A 26846-nucleotide genomic window follows, 5' to 3' on the forward strand; every position below is an offset into this window, starting at 1 on the left:
ATTTTGCTGAGGATTTTTTTTTTTGCATCAATATATATTGGGGATATGGTTCTATAGTTTTCTTTTAGTATCTTTGTCTCACTTTTGTATTAGGATAATTCTGCCCTTACAGATTGATTGGTTTAGGAAGTGTATCCTTATTCTTAGTTTTTGGAAGATTATGAGAAGAATTGATATTAGTACCTCCTTAAGTGTTTTGCAGAATTAATCTATGAAGTCATCTTACCCTGGGATCTTCCCATCAGATTACAGACTTTTTGCCATACAGAATTATTCTTAAAGTATTATAGTACCTTGTCCCGCTGAGATATTATTTCCCCAACTAACTGTTGGGTAACTAAAGAGTGACACGTATTTCCTACAGGCAGTTACCAAGTGGACACCAAAGAGCAGGATGAGAAAAACATGTTCTATTTGAGAACAGATTATTCTAAGAAAGAAATGGTCAAGCTTCAGGACCATTCATGGATAAGAATTTCAACAGCAATCATCTCACCCACTCCAGGCCTGGCACAGTGGGCTTCAGGTTCTCATCAAACTCACCAATCAGATAAAGTGCTTCTTCATCTAAGGGAGAAAATTCCACATAGAAAGGGGACTGGAAGTGTTTTTCTAATATGGTTCTCTATTGGGGAATGGAGACTGAAGTACTATACATTTCCTTTATGGCATGGTGAGATGTTGAGGTGAGGTGGGGTGGGATAGGTAAAGGTTACTCTTTAATAAAAAGACAACAAAATCATAAGCAGATATTTGGGTAATTTTTTTTGTTATATCCTAATTTTTGAAAGGAGAAAGTAAGGGGCTAAATTTAAATACAAGAAAAATAGCTATGCAATTAAATTTTAATAAGCAAAGTTCACAGGGAGGGATATAGTCTAATAAGTGAACTTAGAAGTAATTTCCCAGTGCTTGGCCATTCTTGTTTTCTAAGTTGGTGCAAGAAAAACTTTCCGAGTCTGAGCTTTTTGACCAATAATAAATATTTGGATGCTTTAATCTTGTTCTGACATTCACTGAAGTAAATAGATTTTATGTAATTAATTTACTCAGAAATATGGCATAAGACTATTTTTTATCACTCCTGCAAAACAAATCCATTCTTTGCTAGTCATTGTGCAGCATGAAGTTATTCTTAGAGATCAGTTTTGAACTCTTATTATTATGCTGGTTAATCACCTATTGACTATATTTCCAGTGGAAAAAGTAATGGATTTCTTTGTTATAAAGTCCACTGGTCTTTTGTAAAAGTAACCTTTTCCTCCCATAGTAATGCTAATATGGGTTCTCATTTAATTATAGCTTTAGAGAGCTTCATACATGCATTTATATAAATATGTGTATATATATATATATATATATATATATATATATATATATATCCATGAGGTTTTTTTTAACATGAATTAAACTTATACTATATAGTATCATTATTGTTATCATTTCTTTATTATTATTATTATTATTATTATTATTATTATTATTTAACTTTTTTCTTCACTCAGTGCAAAGCCTTCTTATGGCTGCAGAAAAATCAACTTGATCAACAACTGCGAAGTAACAATACTGTTCTTGGATTTATGGTGTTTTGCAGTAATTAGAACCCAGTGCAACATTTATATAATAACTCTTAGCACAGTGTTTGCCAACTTATGAAAAACGATTTTAGCTCTATTAAGATCATAAGAGAAAATGGAGCTTCATATAAAGAGCACTGGAATAGAATGCAACCACAGATTTGTACACTGGGAGATTATGGTTTCGATTACTTCTACTATCCTAACTTTAAAATCGTATACATGTATAGTACCGGAACTCCTGCTTTTTGTTTAAAACGCATCCTATTTGGCAAATAGTGAATACCCATCTACACTCAGCTCTATGGGAAAACTGAAGGACAAAAATAAATGTTACTTCCTGCATGTGTCAGAATTTTATTGTAGGTTCATTATGATTTTCAACAAGAAATATTTTCCAAAAAGTACTGATAGCATTTTAGAGATCCATTTCATTAAAAATAGGGAGTTAAGAATCTAGGTAGAAATTAATTGTGGGAAACACATATAGAAGAAAAAATAACAAACATGGAAAAATTCATGAGGACAAGTATGAGTGAGAATAAAATATCCAAGTAGCTATAATAGATAATTAAACTATGGAGTCATTCTGATTCCTGGCAAAGAACTGCTGCGCCCCCTCGTGGTTAGTGTGGAAAATGGACATCCTGATAAAATATTTCAGCCTAGACAGAAAATTATATGCAGCCTATTTGGATTACCATGACACACTGCTTTCAAGGGAGGAAATAAAAGTCACCCATGCACGACTCGAATGAATGTTATATCTGTGGTACAGTCATCAAGAGAAAAGGGCAGATGGTATTAGCATGTGATAGGCACAGCCCAGAAAGTTGACTATCATCAACTCTTTCCACTGGACTGGTTAGTCAACACATATTTAATGAAAACAAGTTTGTTTACAACCATTTTGTAAGATTGAATAGATTTCAAATTGACTTAAGATATTCTTCTCTTAAAATTGTGTCATTCAATTGGGAAGGTAAAATATAACCAAGGTTATAAGATCGTATATTCTGTGTCATACTGGATGACCTACAGAGGGGAGATTGTTGTGATTAGGAAAGAATTACCACAGGTAAGGGACTTTTGTACTGGAACATGTTAGCATGTTAGCTAAAGTGCACGGCATTTTCCCTGAAAAAAGGAAGGGTGGGTCAGTTAAGTGTGGACTCAATAAAGTAGAAAAGCATAAAGAACTGGAAGTTAAACAATACTGCTAGAGTTTTGTATTATAGTCCTAAAGCAAGAAAGAGCACTTGAAGCCAGATTTAGCAACCTTGAGCTAAGTGCTTTAGCTTTTATCCCATTTATCTTTTAGATGAATAATTGTTCAATGTGTTGAATAGAGAACTAGCATATGGTGAATAGTTCAGGAAGTTTGATCTGGAAACTGTATGCAAGGCATTTCCGTAAGTGCATGTAAATTTAAATGTTAAAAGAGATATAATTATGTAAAACAAATTTGTGTCTCCCTAATCCATTATTCACTATTGTGTTACTCTGTTTTTTTTCTTATATTATTGCCTGACATTACATTATTTGGATAAACACTCTGATAATTTTGTTTACTGTTGTTTCCCTATCTCTTAAGACATTTGATAAATGTTTGTTAATATTATAAGAAAATCTACATTGAAGGACAAAAGACATGAGGAGGCTAGAATGACTTTATGTTCAGCTGTTAACCTGATAAATCTTGACCTGGGGTAGAGGAAGGAGAGCATTGAAAGAGACACTTGATATTTTGAAAAATGAAAAAAACTAAACTTGATAAGTCACTGAATATTTCTAATGAGGGGAAAGGAGCAATGTAAAATTGCTGAGGCTTCAAGAGTATGTGCCTGGAGAATGGTGGTAGAATTTAAAAACAATGGGCAGTGGCTAGATGACAGATTCCTCTCTTGACAGAAGGATTCCGAGTTGAGAGATATTTAGAGACATGTGAGTAGAATTCAGGAAGCAGGTCAGAGCTGAATATCTTGCATCATGGTAGAGATTATAGCTACTAAAGTCTTGAGCTTAGACAAGATCTCAGTGGGCTAACCTCTCCATGAAGTGAGGAAGAGGACAAGGAACTAAACCTGTAGTTGTTTAAGCCATTTTCAAAACTGATTTTTAAAAATGTCTAATCATTTTTTTTCCAGATTATTGTACTGTTCAAGTTCTCCAGAAATTCTGGATATTAACCTCTTGTCCAACGTGTACTTTGCAAATATTTTCTCCCAGTCTGCATCTTTAGTCTGTTGATTGTTTCCATTGCTGAGCAGTTTTTTTAAAAAAATTTTTATGTCATCTCATTTGTCTATTTTTGGTCTTTATTTTATTTGTTCTAATTAGTTATACATGATACCAGAATGCATTTTGATTCATTATATACAAATAGAGCGCAACTTTTCATTTCTCTAGTTGTACCTGATGTATGTAGAGTCATACCATTTATGCAATTATACATGTACCTAAGATAATGATGACCTTCTCATTCCACCATTTTTCACACCCCCATGGCTCTACCCCTTCCCTCACTCCCCTTTGCCCAATCCAAAGTTTCTCCATTCACCCTCTGCTCCTTCATTTTGGATAAGCGTCCACAATTCAGAGAAAACATTTGCCCTTTGGTTTTTTGGGATTGGCTTACTTCACTTTGTATGGTATTTTCCAACTCCATCCATTTACCTGCAAATGCCATAATTTTATTTTATTTTAATGCTGAGTAATATTCCATTGTGTATATATACCACAGTTTCTTTATCCAGTTTATATACACCACAGTTTCTTTATCTATTGAAGGGCATCTACTTTGGTTCCACAGTTTAGCTATTGTGAATTGTGTTGCTATAAACATTGATGTGGCTGAATCACTGTAGTAAGCTGATTTTAAGTCCTCTGGGTATAGACTGAGGAGTGGGATAGCTGGGTCAAATGGTGGTTGCATTCCAAGTTTTCTGAGGAATGCCCATACTGTTTTCCATAAAGTTGCACCAAATTGCATTCCCCTACATACTCATCAACATTTACTGTTGTTTATATTCTTCATAATTGTCATTCTGACTGGGGTGAGATGAAACCTTAGAGTAGTATTGATTTGCATTTCTCTAATTGCTAGAGATGTTGAACATTTTTTTATATATTTGTTGATTGATTGTATATCATCTTCTGAGAAGTGTCTGTTCACTTCCTTGGCCCATTTATTGATTGGGTTATTGGTTTTTTTGGTGTTAAGGTTTTTGAGTTCGTTATATATCCTGGAGATCAGTGTTGTATCTGATGTGAGTGTGGTAAGAACTTTCTCCCACTTTGTAGGTTCGCTCTTCTCATTATTGATTGTTTCCTTTGCTGAGAAGAAGCTTTTTAGTTTGAATTCATCACATTTATTGATTTTTTAAATTTAATTTCTTGCACTTTATGAGTCTTGTTGAGGAAGTCAGGACCTAATCTAACATGGTGAAGATCTGAGCCTACGTTTTCTTTGATTAGGTGCAGGGTCTCTGTTCTAATTCCTAGGTCCTTGATCCACTTTGAGTTGAGTTTTGTGCATGTTGAGAGATAGGGGTTTAAAACTGGAACAAGGTAGGGATGCCTTCTTTCACTACTTCTATTTAACATAGTCCTTGAAACTCTAGTCAGAATAATTAGATGAAAGAAATTAAAGGTACACGAATAGGAAAAGAAGAACTCAAACTATCACTATTTGCCTATGACATGATTCTATATTTAGAGGATCCCAAAAATTTCATCACAACACTTCTAGAATTAATAAATGAATTCGGCAAAGTATCAGGATATAACATTAATACCCATAAATCAAAGGCATTTCTATACATCAGAGATGAATCCTCTGAAAGAGAAATTAGGAAAACTACCCCATTCACAATAGGCTCATAAAAATAATATACTTGGGAATCAATTTAACAAAAGAGGTGAAAGACCTCTACAATGAAACCATAGAAAAATAAAGAAATTGAAGAAGACCTTAGAAGATGGAAAGATCTGCCATGTTCTTGGAAAAAAAGAATTAATATTGTCCAAATGGCCATATTACCAAAAGCGCTATATAGATTTAATGTGCTTCCAATTAAAATCCCAATGACATTCCTCATAGGAATAGAAAAATCAGTCTTGAATTTATTTGGAACAATAAGAGGCCCAGGTGGCCAAAGAAATTCTTAGCAAAAAGTAAAGCAGGAGGCATCATGATACTGGATTTTAAATTATACTACAGAGCTATAGTAACAAAAATTGCATGGTATTGGCACCAAAATAGACATGTAGACCAATAGTACAAAATAGAAGACACAGAGATAAACTCACCTAAATAAAATTATCTCATACTAGACAAAGATGCCAAAAACATATACATTGTAGAAAAGATAACCTCTTCAACAAATGGTGCTGGGAAAACTGGAAACCCATATTTTTCTCTTTTGTCTGTGCTTTTGAGATTTTATATAAAATGTCATTAGCCAGATGAATGTCATATTGTATGTCCTCATGTTTTCTAATAGTTTTATAGTTTCAGGTCTTAAATTTAAATCTTTAATCCATTTTGAGTTATTTTTACGTGTATGGTAAGAGATATGGACCTAGTTTCGTTTCACGCATTTTGATATCCGGTTTTCCCATCACCATTTATTAAAGAGACTCTTCTTTTTTCATTGTGTTTTTGAAGATTTTGTCAAAACTCAGTTGGCTGGAAATGTCTGGGTTTAGTTTTGGGCTCTCTATTTTACTCCATTGTTCTGTGTCTGCCCTTGTGCCAATATCATGTGGATTTAGTTATGATAGATTTACGCTATATTTCAAAGTCAGGAGATTATTCCTCCAGTTGTATATAGTTTGCTCAAGGTAAATTTGGCTATTTGAGGTCTTTTACGTTTTCATATATATTTTGAACTTTTTTCTATTCTTGTGGAGAATGACACTGGAAATTTGCAGTGAATCTGCAGATCATTTGGGGTAGACATTGGTCAGCTTTTCATCACTGTGAAAAAATACCTAAGATAATCAACTTAAAAGGAGGAAAGATTTATTTTTGCTCATGGTTCCAAGGAATAGGTCTGTGATTAGCCTAACATTTTTTCCCTATGAAGAGGAAGTACATCATGGCAGTGGGAAAATGTGGCAGAGGGGGCTGCTTACCTCATGTCATCCAGGAAACAAAGACAGAGAGTAACCAGGGTCACAATAACCCTTCAAGGGCATAGCACCAGGACTTCAATTCTGCCCACTAGGCCTGACTTCCTACAATCTTCACCACACCTAATTGTGCCATAGGTTGGTGACCAAGCCTTTAACATGAATCTTTGAGGGACATTTAAAATCCAAACCACAGCAGAAGGATGGATATTTTAGTAATATTATTTCAATCTACAAATATGGGGTATCTTTTTATTTATTTGTATCCTCTTCAATTTCCTTAGTTATTTCCCCCAAAATATCAACAGATATCAAATACATTGTACAGATGTTCAACATTACTAACCATTGGAGAGATCAAATCAAAATGATCATGCAAAATACACATTCCAGTTAGCAACACAATTATCAAAAAGACAAAGAATAACAGATACCAGTGAAAATGCAAAGATGAATGAATAAAGAAAACATGGTACATATACTCAATAGATTACTATGAAGCCTTAAAAGAAGGAAATACTGTTCTTTGCAGCAACATGAATGAGTTGGAGGACATTATGTTCAGTGAAATAAGCCAGATACAGAAAGAGAAATTCTGAATGACTTCACTCATGTGGAGTCCAGAATAGCTGAGCACAGAAGACTGGTTAACAGAGAGAGGGGAGAGCAGAGAGGCATGCAGAGGTTCTTCAATGGGGACAGTGTTACTGTTGGTGTTCTATTGCACACTAGGGTGACTATAGTTAACAATAATGCATTGTGTATTTTAAATATCCAGATGAGAGAGTTTTGAATGTTTTTTATGACAAAGAAACATTAAATGTTTAAGGTGATAGATATGGTAATTACCCTGACTTTGTCATTTCACAAAGCATTTATGTATGGAAGCATTATATTGTGCCACATAAACATGTATAACTACATGTTAAAAATATTAACATGAACTAAGGAAAAAACTGACCTTATAATTTTTTATTTTTTATTTTCTCATAATTTTTTATTCATCCCACACATATTTTGCATTTTGAGTAATATACATGATATGAGAATTATGGAGAATGCATAATCTAGTAGAAAGAAAGAACAAAAGGAAAATATTTACCCAAATGAGTCATACAAATGAATAAGCCATTCAACCTTCAGTCACATGTAAACCTCAAGTTGCCAGATGTTACAATCTTTAAAGACAAGCTGAGTTTTTAATGTGAGAATTGCTAGTACCTAAATATAGGGCATTGATTAAAATGTTTGGGCCAAATTAACCATGTTTGCTTGCCAGATTTAATTTGAAGTCTGTCCTATTATAATCTCAATCAAGGAGAAATTTTGTATGCTTCTTATAGCTTACATTGTACAATCTCAGGGAGAATGCTTTTAGTCATGAGGATCAGATAGAACAACTTGTTAGAAGGAGTGTCTCTGAAAAGTTATTGTATACTGGTAGAATACTCTTGTTAGTAAGACTTATCTATTTATTTATCAAATAATTGTGTAGGAATTCCATATATAATGAGGTGTAACTAGAAATCAACATTTTAAAGGGAACGTTTATTAAGTAGGAAAGGATGCAAGATTCTTACCAATTGAAGGAAAACCTTAAATAGTTAAATAAGTAACTGGTATACTGGCTGAATCTCCTTTAATATCAATGAGAAAATAAGTAGTAGAGGAGACAATTTTTAGTGAAGCATTTATCTGTGTGTATTACTTGGGGAAGGGGAGTAGACATGGTTTTAGAAATATCTACTACAGGCATAGAAAAAAAGTAAATGAATGAAGAATACAATATAGAACATTTTTATCTATAGGAAATAATAGTGAAAAACTAAATTGAATCTAAGACTGATTAAACCAATGGCTTTCAAGATTTCTTGATTATGTCACAATAAACTATTTTCCTTTTCCATACTCTATACAAAAGGAAACTTACATTTATGTATGCACAAATACACACACTGATGAAAGACAAAATTACAACTCTAGTCTTGTAGGCCTTAATTGGCTATATTTGTGAATCTAGAATCAGAAGAAGTCTGAACCAGAAATTGTTCAGAATGCTGCGCTCCACCAAATAGGCACCTTATATTTATAGTCAACACGAAGAAAGTGACACACAGAAAATAAAAGTGAGGTACAGAGAAAGCCCTATTGGTTACAGCTCTCACCTTACTTGAACACAACATGCACAGGTAGCCACTTATGACTGGCAGAGACCCAACTATTTCCTACAGAAGTAGGATAGAGTCTGCACATCAGATTACATTTGCTACATATAGAGAAACCTTCAGGTCCAACTTAAAACAGGTACAGAGGCATCTATAGATCAACCTAATTAGACATCCAGTAAAACTAAAATTTCACATTAATATTACATTGACTATGATATCTTGAAATATTTTCCAATCCTGTTTTATTTCATTTTTAAAAAGCACTGGTTATGACTTGCTAATGAGCTAAACCCACATCTTTGAAAACAGTGGGCTGAATAAAATAACCACGTGGTCACTTGCTCCTTACTTTCTCTCAGTGGGCTTAGGTTTTCCAGGACTTGGTTTTAAAGTGTATGATGATATCTGAGATATGTATATTTCTTATGTTAGTTAGTTAAAGAATTGAACCATTTCATCATATATCTATTCTTTTCAATTTGATACTACTTTGTATTTAAGAAACTATGTTTATTTTCAGAACTTCTTAACTTTACCCATCAAAATCAAGGAATCATAATCTTGAAAAAGAATAAACAAACTGAAAATTTAAAGTAAAGTAGATTCCATATAAATTTATATTATTATTTATATAACTTATCTTCACATTTAAGCAAGATACTCATGACCAAAACAGCAATGATAACACAGTATTAGAAGTATGCGGTAATAGTGATTTTTAGAAAAATTAATCCAATGTATATAGAGTTTTGAAAATATATAGGCTACTTTTTAGAGGTTTTATTATTAATGTTGATTCATGCTATTGATATTTTCAAAATACTCTTTAACTTGTTGGATTTTAAAATAATTAGGAGAACAGTTAATTATATAGAAGTCACCATCTATGTGCAAAGCTTTCAGGAATTGAATTTCTGGAACGTAGGGGAGTTTAATTTTAAAGTTTGTATTATATTCTTTAGAGAATTGCTTCTGTTAATTTAAATGTTATAGAATAAAGCTGGACACAGCGGCACTTGCCTATAATTCCAGCAGCTCGGAAGGCTGAGGCAGGAGGATTGTAAGTTTAGAGCCAGTCTCAGCAACTTGGCAAGACCCTAAGGTGAGGCCCTAAGCAGCTTGGAAAGACCCTGTCTCAAAATAAAATATAAAAGGGGCAGAGATGTAGCTCAGTGGTTAAGTGTCCCTGGGTTCAATCCCTGGTTTAAAAAAAAATAGAGAAGTTTTCCATTTTCCATTAATCCAAATCATTGAATTGCATTTTCTGTATAATATATAATAAACATGAATTTCCTATAATAGGCTATTTGATTTTCTACTTCCACATTCCAATATATAGCAGAAACTAGACTAAATCTTAGTAATATTAATACATATTATTAATCTTATTAATAAGATTAATAATAATAATAAGATTAATAATAATCTTATTATTAATCTTAATCTTTGTTAATGATACCATTTGTCAAACTTTGTGATTAATTGTGAATAAAATAAATAAAATAAAATAAATAAAATAAATAAAACTGGGAATATAGTCTCTAGATTCCTGCTAAAATTCAAAACATGGTCTCCAACTTTAAATAGCTGTGTAATATTGTTAGGACTATGTACTATCATTGGCTCTTCCTGACAAAATGCCTTGAACTAACCATGAGGAAACATCAGGTAAACCCATATTTAATGACAATCTAAACCTGCGCTCTTCTACTAAAGTAATGAAATTATGAAGACAAAGGAAAATTCTAAATCTTTTAGATTGTAGGAGCTTAGAGAAATGTGACCACTAAATGCAATGTATTTTTCTCCTACTGTAAAAAAAATTATTGAACAATTTAAGAAATACACTCTCATTTTATCAATGTCAATTTCTTGGTTTTTAATAATTGTGTCATAGTTATATAAGAGAATGTCTAATATTTGGACTATACTCAAGTATTGAGTAGGATAGCATTATGAAACTTAAAAGTCTGAAGAAAGAATGGTAAATCTGATTAAAATTCTTACCATTTGGTTCCACAGTTTAGCTATTATGAATTGTGTTGCTGTAAACATTGATGTGGCTGTGTCCCTATAGTATGCTGTCTTTAAGTCCTTTGGGTATAGACGGATGAGAGGGAAAGCTGGGTCAAAAAGTGGTTCCATTCCCAATTTTCCAAGGAATCTCTATATTGCTTTCCATATTGGCTGCACCAATTTGCAGTCCCACCAGCAGTAGATGAATGGATAAAAAATGTGGCATGGCATATATACACAATGAAATACTACTCATCAATAAAAGAGAATAAAATCATGGCATTTGCAGGTAAATGGATGGAGTTAGAGAAGATAATGCTAAGTGAAGCTAGCCAATCCCATAAAAACAAATGCTGAATGTTTTCTCTGATATAAGGAGGCTGATTCATAGTTGGGTAGGTAGGGGGGGAGCATAGGAGGAATAGACAAACTCTAGATAGGGCAGAGGGGAGGGAGGGGAAAGGAAGGGGCCTGGGGTTAGAAATGATGGTGGAATGTGAATGCACATCATTATCCAAAGTACATGTAGAAGACCTGAATTGGTGTGAATATACTGTGTATATAACCAGAGATATGAAAAATTTGTGCTCTATATGTATAATATGAATTGTAATGTGTTCTGATGTCATATATAAAAAAAAAATTAATAAAAAAGTTACCATTTGGGAAAACTGTTCTAAGAACACATGGAAGTTCTTTTCAGTATTTTTACCAAAAAAAAAAAAAAAAACTACAATTGACTTTTCTCAAAAACAATGGGCACAATTACAATGATCTGGAAAAGATTGTACTAAGAATTAAATGAAATAATTTATGCAATGTTGAGAATCCTCCTTGAAAACTGTTGTTCCTAGATGGTTCTGCAATAACACAATATTCTAGAAAAACCTACATTTTCAAAGAAGCACTAACAAAAAACACAGAGACACACACAAAAGTTTGCCAACAGGACTTATTGGAAAATCAAGGCTAGAGGCACACCACACACGATATATTTTTTTCTTTCTAACTAGAGAACTAACAAAAATAACTAAAATCTCAATAAAAGTTTTAACACACCTAAAGCTCCACTGGCAGTTCCAGTCTCTTGGCAGCCTCAATCCCTGACTGATAAGACTGTTGAATGTTTTGGCCATTTGTATTTCTTCTTTTGAGAAATATCCTCTTTTTGAGAGAGATATTGGGATGCCTCCAGTGCAGCCAAGTATTGCTTTGACCTTTAATTCTAGATCTTTTATTTCTTCCATATGAATTTTAGGACAGGTTTTTTTGTTTGTTTTGTGAAGAATTGTCATTGTTTTTGCTTGTTTGTTTGTTTTTTGGTGGTGGGGTGGGGTTTACTGGGAATTTAACTCAACCACTGAGCTACATGCCCAGATCTTTTTTTTTTTTTTTGTATTTTATTTAGAGACAGGGTCTCACTGAGTTGCTTAGCATTTAGTACCTGGTCATTGCAGAGGCTGGCTTTGAATTTAGGTTCCTCCTGCTTCAGCCTCCCAAGCCACTGGGATTACAGGTGTGTGCACCATGCCTGGCTGTCATTGGCATTTTGATGGGGAGTATATTGAATCTGTAGAACACTTTTGGTAGTGTGACCACTTCAACAATATAAATTCTGCCTATCCAAGAATATGGGAGGTCTTTCCATGTTCTAAGGTCTTCTTCCATTTTTTTCTTCAGTAGTCTATAATTTTCACTGTAGAGGCATTTCTTCTACTTGGTTAGATTTATTCCTAAGTATTTTATTTTATTTTTTGAGGCTACTGTGAATGGGGTAGTTTTTCTGATTTCTTTTTCAGCAGATTCATTGCTGCAGTAAAAGAATTCTTTTGATTTTTGTATGTTGAACTTTTATCCTGCCACTTTGTTGAATTTGTTGATGAGCTCTAGAAGTCTTTTTAGAAGAGTTTTGGATCTTCAAGAAAGAGAATCACATACCAGCAGAGATAATTTGACTTCTTTTTGTATTTGTATCCCTTTAATTTCCTCCTCTTGCCTGATTGTTCTGGCTAGAGTTTCAAGAACTATATTGAAGAGAAGTGGTGAGAGTGGGCATAACTCTCTCATTCCTGATTTCAGGGGAAGTTCTTTTAGTTTTTGTTCATTCAGTATTTTGTTGGCTTTGGGTTTGTTGTGTATAGCCTTTATAATGTTAAAGTAAGTTCTTTTTCTCCCTAGTTTCTCCAGTGTTTTTAGAAAGAATAGATGGTCTATTTTGTCAGTCTTTTTTTGCTTTATTGAGATGATCATGTAATTGTGTCCATAATTCTATCTATGTGGTGAATTACATTTATTGATTTGTGTATATTAAGCTCATCTTGCATCTCTAGGATAACACCCACATGCTTAGATAAGCATACTATCTCCTCAATGTTTCAGAATATGATTTGCTTATATTTTATTCATGACTTTTGTATCTGTATTCATCAGTCATATTGGTGTGTAGTTTTCTTTCCTGATGTGTCTTCATCTGATTTGGGTATCAGGGTGAAACTGGCTTCACAGAATGAATTTCAAAGTATTATCTCCATTTCTTTTTGATGGAATGATTTCAGAAAAACTGGTATGAGTTCCTTTTTTAAAGGTCCAATAGATTAGATCTGATTCTAGACTTTTCTGTTTGAAGACTTTTAATTGCTTTAATCTCATCGTTTGATATTGTCCTATTTAGGATTTCTTATTCTCATGGTTCAGTTTGGGTAGGTTACATGTGTCTAAGAATTTGTTAATTTCTTTCCAGTTTATTGAAGTATAATTTTTTATAATAATTCTCTGTATTTTTACAAGTGTCTATGGTGATATTGTACTTTCATCATTAATTTTATTGATTTGGTTCTTCTCTTTATTTGGTTTGGCTAAGGACTTATCAATCTTGTTATATTGTTCATATTTTCAAAGAACCATCTGTTTGTTGTATTGATTCTTTATATTTTGTTTTTTTTTTTCCATTTCATTAGTTTCAGCTCTGATGTTTAATTTAGATTTGATTCTCCTTTAATTGATTACTGCTCTAGCTAGTAAGATTCATCCATAAGCTGGCTTTAATTTTTTGAAAATTTTTTCTGCATGAAATATTTCATTGAGAATGTTCTTTATTATTCTCTTGGTGGTGTTGAATTCTTTTAGTTTATGCTTATAATGGGAAGCTTTCATTTTATCTTTATTCTAGTCAGCTTTTTTACTGCTGTGACCAAAAGATCTGATAAAAACAATTTTAAAGAGAAAAAAGTTTATTGGGGAGGGTCATAATTTCAGAGACCTTGGGGCCTGAGATGAGGTAGAATATCATGGTGGAAGAGTGTGATGGAAAAAAGTAGCTCAAGACATTATACCAGAAAGGGGAGAGAGAGAGAGAGAGAGAGAGAGAGAGAGAGAGAGAGAGAGAGAGAGAGAGAGAGAGAGGGGCTCCACTTGCTAGGGATAAAATATACATTTCAAAAGCACACCCCCAGTGATCAAACTTCTCCAGCCACATCCCACCTGCCTGTTACTATTCAGTTAATCCCTACCAGAGGATTCATGCTGATTAGATTAAAGCTCTTCTAACTCAACCATTTTACCTCTAAGCTTTCTTGCATTGACTCACACATGAGCTTTTAGGGGACCCCTGATATCTAAACTATAACAAAATAGTTTGGCTGGCTATAGCAATCTTGGTCGGTTTCCATTTTCTTTTAAGACTTGGAATACATTACTCCATGTTCTTCTGCCTTTAAGGTCTGGGCTGAGAAACCAGAAGAAAATCTAATTGTGACCTGCTGCTTTTCTCTTGTGTCTTTTAAATTTTTATCTGTGTTCTATTTTGTGTTTGTGGTGCTGGGGATTGAACTAAGGGCCTTGTGCATGTGAGGAAAGCACTCTACCAACTGAGCTATATCCCCATCCCTTATCTTTGTTCTGTATATTAGGTATTTTAAATATAGTGTGTCTTGGAGATAATTTCTTTTGATCTTGACTCTTTGAGGTTTTAAGTACCTCTAATATTTGGATTTTTATCTCATTTCTAAGGGTTTAACTATCTTCTGATATTGTTTTATTGAAAAGTCTGTGCATTTCTTTAGTTTGTTTCTCAGTGCCTTTTTCTACACCAATGATTCTTACATCTGGTCTCTAAATGTCATTCCAAACTTCTTGAATATTCTGGTCATGGTCTCTTAACATATTTTCTTTATTGTTAACTTTATTTTTAAGATTATTTGCTCTATCTTTGAGACCTCAGGATCTGTCGTCTGTGTGGTCTAATCTATTGGTGATGCTTTTTAATTTAATTTATTGAGTCTTTCATTTCCAGGATTTCTGTTTGGTTATTTCTCAGAAGCTGTCTTTATTGAAATGATCTTTCACCTTCTCTATTTTCTCTCATAATTTATTCCTTCTATCTTTTAGTTCATTGAGTTGTTTAACTCTGAACTTTCTGAATTCTTTATCCAACATTTTCTCCACTGTGGTTTCAGTGGGATCAGTTGTTGAACTGGGTGCCGTTTGTAGTGGTTTGGTAGGGATAAAATATACATCCCAAAAGCACACCCTGGCCTTTTCATATTGTTCATATGTCTACCCAGTTTCTGGGATGATTGTCTCTGTTACTTTTATGCAAAGTATATTTAGTGGGCTTCTTTGTCCTAAGTGTACCCATGCTGAGTGTGCATCTTTCCAATGTGCAATATCTGGTGCAATTTAAGAGAAGACACCAAATCCTTTTAACTGTAATCTCTCCAGACAAAGACAAGTATTAGTAAAGCTTAGACAGGGAAATGTATTCAAACTGTTCTCTATAGTTTCTCTAAACCAAGTATAAAATTGTAATAGTGTTCTTGAATAGGTTAAGAAATCAGTTATTCAGGATAGTAAAATTATTATTGAATTATTATTAAAAAGGGAGAAGAGAAAAAAATGGGCTGACAAAGAAAAAAGATAGAAAAATAATACAAAAGAAGATAAAAGAATAAAATGGGTGAGGTACGAGGCAGGATAAGTAATACAAGAGGGAAAAGAAAGACTAATAGGAACAAGTGGAAACCTGAGCCGAGAAAGCAAATTTAGAAAGAATAATTCCAGGTAATGGTTTAAAATATTAGAAGAAAATATGATCAGTTGATTTGAGGACCCTGGTATCAAATAGTCAGGGAACATCTACAAATTCAATATAAAAAGAGATAGCTGAAATATCAGAACTGACATTAGAATTATTTATAATATTCTACACCAAGTTGGGGAGATGCCTGATTTGGATTTCATCAGGACTTGGAATTAGAAGACACTCACCACTCCTTGGCTTTACCTCTAAGTTTCCATGGGGTGTGGAGGTAGTGATCACACCAGCTGACCTGCTACAATTCCAGGATAGCCCCTCCAATCTTTAGTGTATCCAGGTGCCTACTAGCTTTCTGGTGGGTCAGAGGAGATGACCCTTCATGTTTGTGACTTAGTATCCAGATTACTCCTTGTTAAGAGGGGATGCAGTCTTTGTAGGCCTTGCAAAAGAAAAGCTTCAGGTATTCAGTGCTATCAGTGGGATATCAATGTATATTTAGGAGTTTGCAGAGTGTCATGGTCTAAGGTACAGGTATTGTAGTCTTTTCAATTTGGGTGTACTGCCATTGTATACATAAAACATTCTCCGTTGGCTGCTTTCATTTATTCTCAGGAAAGATCTTCTGTGGTTTCATGCAGCTGAATGAGAATCAAGTTAACGGACCAGTATGGTACCAAAAGTTGTGGATCCTCTAAGAGGTGCTAGGGCACAGGAGCTACTGCCCTGGTTACTATAGAATTCTCTCCACTTGGTGCTTATTAGTCCAGGGGCTCAAGACCGTGTGTTTGGAACATGTTGTGTCTGCTGGATGCTTCTGTTCAGTGTGGGGGCCCAAGGTGCAGAGGTCTCAGGGCTATTGCTGACTCTTGTGGAAATTTCTTCTAATGGTCCTAGCTAAGGGCTTGGTGGCTCTCTGAAGCAGTGGGGATGGTGAATGCAGGCTCTGTGGGTGGTCTGTGGCATATAAGCCTCTACCCTGGCTGTTGTAGATCACTGAGGTACTACTGTCCCCATGACTGGGGTAGAGTATTGTTGGCTACCTTTATCTGAACTCCTATGAAATGTGGCTGTGAACCCTTGAGTACCTGCTCCCATCTACTTCTTTAGAGTGCCCTGCCCTATCTCAGCATTTGGTGGCTGTCTACAACTGAAAGGCCTGTGAATTCAGGTTCTCTGTGGGCCATTTGTGGCACAGAAGCCTCCATCCTGGCTGGTGCAGCTCACTGGGGTTTTTACCCATAAGCAGGAGGTAGGTAGGGTGTCAGTTGGCTGTTAGTTGGCCTGAGCTCCTGCAGAGGCTGTGGAGGGTGCAGGGTTGGGTTTAGCACTTCCCCAAAATGATTTGCTCTTGGGTCAGCTTCACCCCTCTTTCCTTATCTGAAAAGAGGGGGAGGGGGTTTTGGTAACCATCAGTTAGCAGTGATCACTCTATATAGATTACTATATAGATAGATTACTGAGACAGCCCATTTCAGAATCATTCCCTCTGGTTTTATTTGTTACTTGCTATAGGTGGAGAGAAGCTCTATTGATTTAATTTCTTCTAGAGAGATTAAATAGTTGATACAAAATGGCTGCTCTGCTGGCACAGCTTTTTGAGCTCAATTGAGGCTTGACTGTGCTGTTCCTGTCACAATTCAACGTGGTCTGTTTTTCTTTCCAGCTGTTGTTAAGGAGGTAAGTTTACTGTATTTTTCTCTCTTCCTAATCCCATCACGATCAGGGTTTGAGGTCAAGAGATCCTTTCCTTATTGTCTGATCCAGTAACCAAAATCCAAGTCCCTTCAAGTCTCAAGCTGTCCAATACTATCTCTGTTCTTTCACTGTTTCCTTTCTGGGCTGTGGAGAGCAGGGTGTTGCTACCTAGATCTGCTCCAACCATCTTTGAGATCAACTATCGACCTTTGGTTCAACTACTTTTTAAATTTTCAAACCTTGAGACCAAATGTTCTGGGGAATTCTTCATTTATACTCTGAGTTTCAAAAATTAGTTAACTGTGTAGAAAACAGTCATTCATTAGCCACTGAATCTCCTTCAGGATTCAATCTATCCTTCCCCCCTCCCTTCCTTCCTTTTTTCTTTAAGTATTCCCATATTGATGATGATTCTGAGGGAAATTTTACCCTTGCTTACTTCATAACATTAATATGTTGGGAAGCATGATAAGTTGAATGAATCTGACTTCTGAAAAAGAAGAAAAGCACAATTCCTTTAAAAGTTACAAACAATTTTCATTGACAATTACAGGAACATTGTAAGCATATCTGGGTAAGTATGAGCAACTTGAAGCAGAAATAGTATTTTAAAAAATAGAATAAACCCTGTCTCTTGAGAGTCTTAAGAAAAGTAAATGGAATAATAAAGGGCCATCTTCTGGGAATGGATGAGTCCTTTGAGTCCTTCTTAGAATAGAGGAACTAGATACTTTCTTGCATTGGTCTCCAGCCCTCTAAACAGATTCATACCATTCCCAAGTCAAATCCAGAGCTATTAGTACAGTCACAATAATTACTCCTGGGGACTAGTACTTTTTAAAATTGGTTTTATAAACGAAGAGTAGCTTTTATATTCATTTAAGAAAATTTCAGATATTCAAACACTGCCTTAAAAAAAAGGTCAAAAAAATTTCCAGATTACTCAGCTCCAAAATGTTTAGAACCAATGCATAAATAAAAGATTAACTTAATTTTTTTTTAAATGACAAAAAGAGATGCTTGGGAAATAATTTTGACCTTAAATTCATTTTTTTTCCTATTTATACTGACCTTCAAGTGAATGAGGTACACATAATAAATAAGTTGGAACTACTTTAGGATGTTATGAACTGAAGAATCCCAATTCTTCTTCGGCTAAAGAATTTCAGTCATATGTTTTATTATGGAACATACATAACAAAAATTATATTTAAACTATTTTTTTCCTGTACTAAGAATAGAACCCAGAAATACTTTACCACTGATACATTGACAGCCCTTTTACATAGTGTCTTACTTTTGAGGCTGACCTCAAACTTGCAATCCTTCTGCTTAGCCTCTTGAGTCTCTGGAAGTACAGGTGTGTGACAATATGCCCGGACACTTTAACCATTTTTAAGTGTACAGGTAAGGGGCATTAAGTATTTTCACACTGTGCAAATATCAACACTGCCCATCCCCTGAACATTTTTCACCTTCACATGCAATTAATCCCAAAGATGCATGAGAAATTTAAGAGAAATTCATTTATGTTGCCTTCACTTTCATTTTTAATATTTCTCCTTAATATTTGTAATATAAATTAATATTTAGTGAATTCACTGATTTTTTTTTGTTTTCTGCCTTCACTTTTATATGTTAATTAGTAATTATTCACATTAATGTGGAATTTGTTGGCATATAAATATATAGTTTTTGAAAAAAATGCTTGTACTTTTTGGAAAGTGAGTCTGAGTAAAAAGTTTAACACATTGCAGAATATGTAACATACCAAACATTGGCCATCTGAAGGTAAAACTAATTGTAGGTTTCTACAACAGAAAATGAGATTCTCCATGAATGAAAATAAGTCAGGTGCTATTTAATTAAAATTTGTATTTCATCAGATCCAAGTGAAAGAAGAAAATGTTCTCCCTTTCAAGTTGAATTATTTTGAGTAAAGATATGAAATTTTGGTAATGCTTTATAATTTTAAGGAAAAAAAAGATTCCCCCCCCCATGGAATTGATGTACTTTTTTTTTCCTTTCATAATTCATCTAATTTTAAAGTCTTCCTTAAATTCATCATGGGGCTTTCAGTATTACACTTCCTGCTATAAAAATAGCACAATATTAATTATAATGGCAATCACAACTATCATTAATTGAAAGCCTATCTTAAGTGAGAATTTGACATATTTTTGTAGTCACCAGAGAATACTGCAAGTTAGAAAAAAAATGAGCTTCAGGAAGGACAGATGATTTACTCAAAGTCACTGACTAGGATATATGCTATATACTCTTTGGCATTAAGCATCTCATATTTCCTCTTGAAGCCAGCATGACTATCATGTAAATGTGACTGGACAGGATTTCTGGTTCCATTTGTAATTTCCTTTGTAAATAGAAGGGCAGGTGCCATGTTGTCATCCTTTACACAGTGACTAGTCAGGTCAGTTTGTTCTATGAGCATCAGTCCCATATCCTGGGAAGGTTTCCATCTCACTAAGTTTATATCTTCAAATAATGTTAAGGTTTTATCAACTATGAGAACACAACTAATACTATAATAAAGACAAATAAATGAATAAGTTTAGAAAGTATGGAAATGGGCATATTGATAAAAACTTTGATTTATAAAATCATGATTAAAAAATCCATGTAGATCCATTTTTTATTAATGGAGATATATGTATGCTCACTGTAAAAAATTTAATCAATGTGGTAAAGTATGAAGAAGAGAGTATATATCTTCCTAAACCTTCACAAACAGAAGAGAACTTGCTTCCAGATATCATCTCTTTATGAATGTATGAATGTATGTGTGTTTGGGTGCATGTATAATTTTTTATAGATTAGTTCTTCCTATGCATGTGGTGTGGTGTCTACTTTTCTACTTAGCAATATGGCAGGGACATCTTCCATGGTTATAAATATTGAGCTGCCAATATCATTTTTAATGGATGCAAAGTATTCCTTGTACAAAATGCTATTTTGAAGAAAATTTAGGTGGTTTCAAAATTCTGTCATAAACAATGCTTCAATTATCATCTTTGTGCATATATTTTGATTCCCTTAGATGATTAGCTCTTCAAGATAAAATCTAAAAATTTTGTTGCCTGGGTACAAGGGTAGATACATGATGTTGCAGTGTAAAATAGTAAGCTACTCTATCAGAAAAGTAGAAACGCATTATTGAAAACTTGTATTACTTCATCACCATTTATATGGAAAAGTTTGTAATAAGTAATCTACAAATCCATTTATATTTTTGTATTATATATTATTAAATAATTATTGAGTTGTAATGAACAGAAGAATATTTTCCTATGGCTTTGTGGTACTTTTGTACTGTTCACATGCTGCTAACACAGTTTCCACCTATCACTGCCACAATTGCCAACTCTTCTCTGAGGTCCCACATGGGAGTTACAGTGATCTGCCATCAAACTATAAATCTCACACCTGCTCAATTCAGACAGCTCAGACACTAACAAGATGGCAGGCCAAAGAGTGGATCATAGAGTCAGTAGCTGCTGATCCCAGATTTAGACAGCCAGATAGGAATACCTTCCAGAGATCTGTGTGAGTAATATCCTACACATATTGCTCCAGCAAAAGATCAATCTGAAGAGTTTGATGTGAGGTTCAAAAGTAGCTTAAATCTCAGTTTATAGCTTCCTTTGTCTATAATTTTTCACCACCTAATGGTTATCATGAAGTATCTCTCATTATTTCATGTGCTGGTTGGTTTATGACAGTGAAAAAATGGCATTATTTACATGTTTCTTTTCTTCTGTAGAAGCAAAGAAACATGTAAACAAAATGATGTATTCTTTCACAATTATTTCATTTAGCTCTTGCACAAAATTTTATTTCATTTATCAAAACAGATAGCAGAGTGCTTGTACTCTATGTGCAAAAGAAACTTTGGTTATTTTTGAGAAGGGCCCAATATCTTCATCTGAGCCTCCATGTCTGCATACTGCTTGTATTATAGTGGTGATATGTATGTGTGATGATAATGGGGCAGGCCTGGGGTGGAGGATGACCATAATGGAGGTGCCATGTTAATAATAAACATTATAAATCTTCTGTGTTGATACAGACATTTGTGTTTTTATGTAGTAGAGTTGTGGTTTTATGTAGTCGTTTTGATAAGACAAAAGGAAAAACACAATTTCTACTGAGGAAGGCAGATGCAAATCTTCCTAATATCAACCACCTCTAGAAAATCTTTTCTCTCACTTAAAACTTTAAATGCAAATTGAATAATATTGCCCTGGTATGGTAGGAATTCAGACATGCAGGAAGCAGTTTATCAAGATGTGAAAATCCTTACAAGGCCAGCACTGCCCATAAGATCGTATTCAGTTTGTTACAAATGCCAATGCCAATTGAGGTGTTTTTTCATTGAGTTTGCTTTTCATTGAATACAGACTCTGAATTGAAGTTTCTACATAGATGTTTTATTGAGAGGAATTCTCAGAAGATACACTAGTAAGGAAGTGGGAAAGCAAATTTGAGCAGAGAGTGAACTTAATCATGTAAATATAAATCTAATCAAAGTATCAAGCATCTGCAAATTTATGGAGCTAGAGTGAGCCTTCCTGGCTATCCTGAATTGAGTCAAATCATCAGGACCTTTGCATCTGTGCATCCAGCCAATCCCTGGCTGCAGGCCACTCCTGGAAAGGAGGGATATCTGAAGGAGAAAGTGTCCTGAAACCAAGGGAAACATTTCCTGGGGGATGCAGTAGAAAGCCATTAGCAGTAGAAATTCCCAGCAGCTGAGGAGATATGTGTGTTGACTCTGATGAGCAGACTGGAATGAGACAACACAGTATCCAAAGCCAAGGAAAAAACTAGGGAGCAAACAATCAAGTTTCATAGAATCAAGCATGTCTTGAAAATTAAATTGGCAGTTTGGGCTTTACAATGTGGATTGTAAGTTTCTCGAGTAATAGAATTGCACACCTGGGGCTTTCCCCCTTCTTTTCATTCTAAACATGGATGTGATGGTTAGAGTTGCAGCATCCAAAAAGGGAAAGTCTTACAAATGGCAGAAATATCAACTGTCACAGAGCTATGGAAACAGTCACTTGCTTTTAGGCATTTGGTGGTGTAAGGTATATAGATTCTATTTATGTAAGTCATTTTAATTGTGCTGGTGTTGTTCTGGCTATTGAGTACAATCTTGATTACTTTAGAAAGCTTTTGAACTAGTTTAGGCAAGATTTGATGGGGACCTGATCTAGGTAATGTAACGGGAATAGAGACCAAGCTGGTGAGAAATATGTTGATCCATAGGACCATGTCACTAATTGTGGGATTCAAGAGAGATTGAAGATTCAGGAATGATTCTGATGTTCTGGTATATGAAGTTTTTCTAGTCTTACCTTCTGCCACTCGTATTTCAGTTTATTTCTTGACCATGCCCAGTTATTTTAAACCTGTCTACTTTTTCTTTTCTGATTTCTCATTCTTTTCTTTCTTGGTACTGGAGATTGAATCCAGGGATTCTTAACCACTAAGCCTTGTCCTTTTTTCTCTTTTTTATTTTGAGACATGATTTTCCTAAGTTGCTGAGGCTGGCTTTGAACTTGTGACCATTCTTCCTCAGCCTCCCAAACCACAAGGAATACAAGTGTGCACCACCATGCCTAGCCCTCTCTACTTTTTCAAGTGATTTTTCTCCTCTTCATCCTATTTTGTTTAGTAACCTCCAATTTGTGCTTTAAAATTCTAAATAGTACTTTATCTGTAAAGCACTTCCTTTTCTTTGGAGAGAAGCTACAGGTTTTTGAATTATCATTATGTGCCCAATATTAAGTACTTTCCAGATAATAAGTCATTCTTATTCTTATAACTAACTTTTAGGTAGGTACTGCTAGAAGTCCTCACTTTACTGATAAATACTAAGGTATTTATTAAATTTAAATAATAGGCTATGAAATAACAGAGCTTGCATTTGTATCCAGGAAAACTTCAGAGACCCTGATAAACTGCTTTTCATAGAAAAAAACTAAGAAGAAAAGTGGGTAACAATGTACATGAACTCACTTCAATTCCCCAGTCATGCGGATATGGTAACAGTTGTTATGTCCCATCTCTAGGGGGTTCGATAGTAGCTCCAAAAAAAAAAAAAAATATATATATATATATATATATATATATATATATATATATGACTATACCCAAGATCCTGTGGATAATGACCTTATTAAGAAAAGGATCTTTAAAGATCTTGAGATGAGACAACCTGAATGATCTCCATGGGCCCTGAATTTAGAGACGAGAGTCCTTATAATCAATAATAAGAGAGACTAGGAGAAGAAGAGATCATGGGAAGGACCGAGACAGAAACTGAAGTGAGGCAGCATGAGTCCACAGAACACCTGGAGCCACCCAAAGATGTAAAAGGAAAGGTAAAATTCATCTTTACAGTCTGTGGAATAGCACAACCCTAATAGTACCTTGATTTCAGACTTCTGGCCTGTGGGCTGTGAGTTAATAAATTCCTTGCTATAAGCCATCTCATTTGTTGTACTTGGTGACAACACCCCTGAGAAGCTAACATGTCACCCCTGGCCATATAGCGCATGCATAGAACCCATGATCTATAACCCAATTTGGAGGGTTAGCTCCATGATTCTCATATACCATACTTTATGGAGAAGGATTACTATTGCTAGCCCAGAAACTTCAGGTTCTGGTGGAAAAGTTCCCTTCTAGAAAGTGATATCATCAAAGGCTAAAAAGCACAAGTACTAAACGATTTGGGTTCAAATCTTCTTTCAACTATTTACATGCCATTAGCCTGAACAAATTTTGAAACTTCTCTGGCCTCATCATCAGTCATATGCAAAACAGAGAAAAAATTTCTTATATTTAATTTCTTATATATAATTTTTAAAAATTTCTTACATATAATTAAAATAATATAAAAAGTACTTTAAAATGTCTATTTATGGCAAGCACACTATAAACATTAGCCCCACGTTTATTACCATGGAATAGAGTTTTCTTTTAACCAATGAGTGTCTCGAGCCAGCCATGGGCTGTGTGTGTGAGCTATGCACATTTGAGCACATGAGGGGACTGGACTGATGTCACTGCCCTGGTTGAGCTGTGTGACTTGTGTGTCTTTTTTGCTCGCTCTGCCTTTGATCCCACACAGCACCCCTGAGATAGATGTGGTCTTCCAAGATGTCAGTCATCTGTTGACCATAAGACAGCACCAAGCAACCCACTGATGCCCAATCTCTTGCCTTATTTAGGTGGAACTTTCTCCAGTGTCTTCCTTCCAATAAATAGGGCTCCAGGCATGCTCTCTCTCTTTTGCCTGCTTCTTTTGCCTCCCTTGTGGGAGCTGGATCAGAAGAGCCATAATTGAACCCCAAGAAAAAGGTCCTTGCTGTGTCTGTGTGGTTATTTCATGCCAGCCCAATTTACCTGGCATGACCCTGACTGATGGAGTCGCAGGTCGAGGCAAATGAATACATTTCTCTCCCAACAAACCTTTCAAATCATACATTCTCAGGCAATTATCAATAGTCTGTGATTAGGTACTTGCACAAATTAATCAAATATGAGTTTCTATACATCAGAGAAGGAGACGCTTCACTGTAAAACATTAGAAATAAAACATTTTTTGGTAGCTAAATGTGACGTGATTGTATGCCACTTAGCAAAATTTCTGCAAGTGGGTGAGTGAATATCTATGGTTTGTAGGCCTGCGACAGATTTTTTTTAGGATGCCAGATAACTTCTAGAGTTTAGATATTTAGAAATACGTGGGTTTTTTTTTTTTTGTGTGTGTGTGTGTGTGTGTGTGTGTGTTTTCAGTATAACCCTGTAGCTCAGCTTAGGTCCTGAAGATTACCATCCAGGGGATATATTACCATCCAGGGTTTATCATTTACTTTGGAGGCTTGCTTTCTTCCCTTTGTGAGAAAGTCTGGCTATCAAAGAACAATTTTGGATGCTCTCATTAAAAGCTGACTTTGCAACCCCGAATACTTACCAAGCTCAAAACTCCGAAGTAAACAACAAAGTCTCTTATGTAATAAGTTGCATAATATAAAATAGTAAAAATAAAGAATATTGACTATTTTACTTTAAAATAGTAAACAACAAAGTCTGTTAAGTGTTAAGTTGCAGATACCCTGACAGGAAGAGGGTCAAAAACCACAGGTCATTTACCTAGCAATATATAGTAAAAATGACTCTAAGTTTCCTTTACTTTTTCATTCTATCCATCTTCCTGCACCTTAGCCTGCTGATATCCCAGAGGTGATAAGTATTGTCCTGGTGCAGCACTTTAGTCAGAGGGAATTTGAGACTCCAAGCAACACAACCTCTCTGTACTGTTGGCTCCTCTTGCCCCCTTACCCCCTTACCCTACCCAGCCTCTTATTCTTTCTTTCCCTGCTCCTTGCTATGTACCTTTTGACCCTACCGCTGTCTAACACCAGCAATTGAAAAAGGATTCCATCTCTCCATCTCCCTTCTCCTGCCCTGTTTTATTCAAGGTCGATTTCCATCTTCTTCCCTTCTCTGGAGCCCCTTGCCCTTGAAGTCATACCTCTCATGCAGCCACTCACGGAGAAGTCTCACAGCTCCTGTACAGGCTGCAGAAGCCTCTCTCTCTCTCTCTTCCTGGCTTCCAAATGTCCCTTCCAGCTCCAGACTCCTCCCCGTGCAAGTGCAAGTGGGAGGTCCAGCCCTCCTGTCTTCAGGGCAGGATGTTCTCTTCGGGCCCTTCTCTGCAGGGAAGTTCTGGGCCCTGTTGCTGTGGTGGCAGGGATGCTTCTTGTTTTTTAGGACACACTCAGCTTTGCCAAAATCCTTCTCAGTCTTTAGGTCCCTCCTCCATGTTCCTCATACTAATAGGCCAGCATTCTGGGCACAGGTGCGCCTTCCATGTTTGGTTGTAATGGGATGAGTGGATTTTGTGAGACTGATGATTGGACTTGCATGCTGTTTTTCCCTAAAAAAAGGCCCTCAACCTGGAATCCCGTAGTCACCATTGAGAAGCTTTCAAAAGTATATCTGTGCCTAGAGATTTTTATGTAATTGGCCCATATGGCCATTGTTACTATTTAACAGCTCCTGAAGGTGTGACTAGGTTTGAGAATCAGTGCCAACATTTTCAACCTATGTTCTTCTCACGTGTTTTTTCTTTTCTTTTTTTTTTCCTAAAAGCATTAGGAGTCAGCATGAATCTCAACTTCGAAG

At 35.1% G+C, this 26846-nt stretch overlaps 1 protein-coding gene across 2 annotated transcripts in view; it reads right to left on the bottom strand.

Annotated features, from left to right (window-relative positions):
- Positions 1-26328, bottom strand: part of ALDH1A1 (aldehyde dehydrogenase 1 family member A1) — a 141127-nt gene extending 114799 nt beyond the window's left edge. The window contains exon 1 of one of the 2 annotated variants that reach the window (XM_081279366.1): positions 26194-26328. The gene's annotated coding sequence lies outside the window, so the exon portion shown is untranslated. The remainder of the gene's footprint in view (positions 1-26193) is intronic. The other variant, XM_081279365.1, reaches the window with a different exon arrangement.
- Between the last annotated feature and the right edge of the window lie 518 nt (positions 26329-26846).

Source organism: Spermophilus citellus (genome assembly GCF_964194105.1).
Source record: "Spermophilus citellus genome assembly, chromosome: 2".
In the NCBI taxonomy this organism is placed as follows: domain Eukaryota; kingdom Metazoa; phylum Chordata; class Mammalia; order Rodentia; family Sciuridae; genus Spermophilus; species Spermophilus citellus.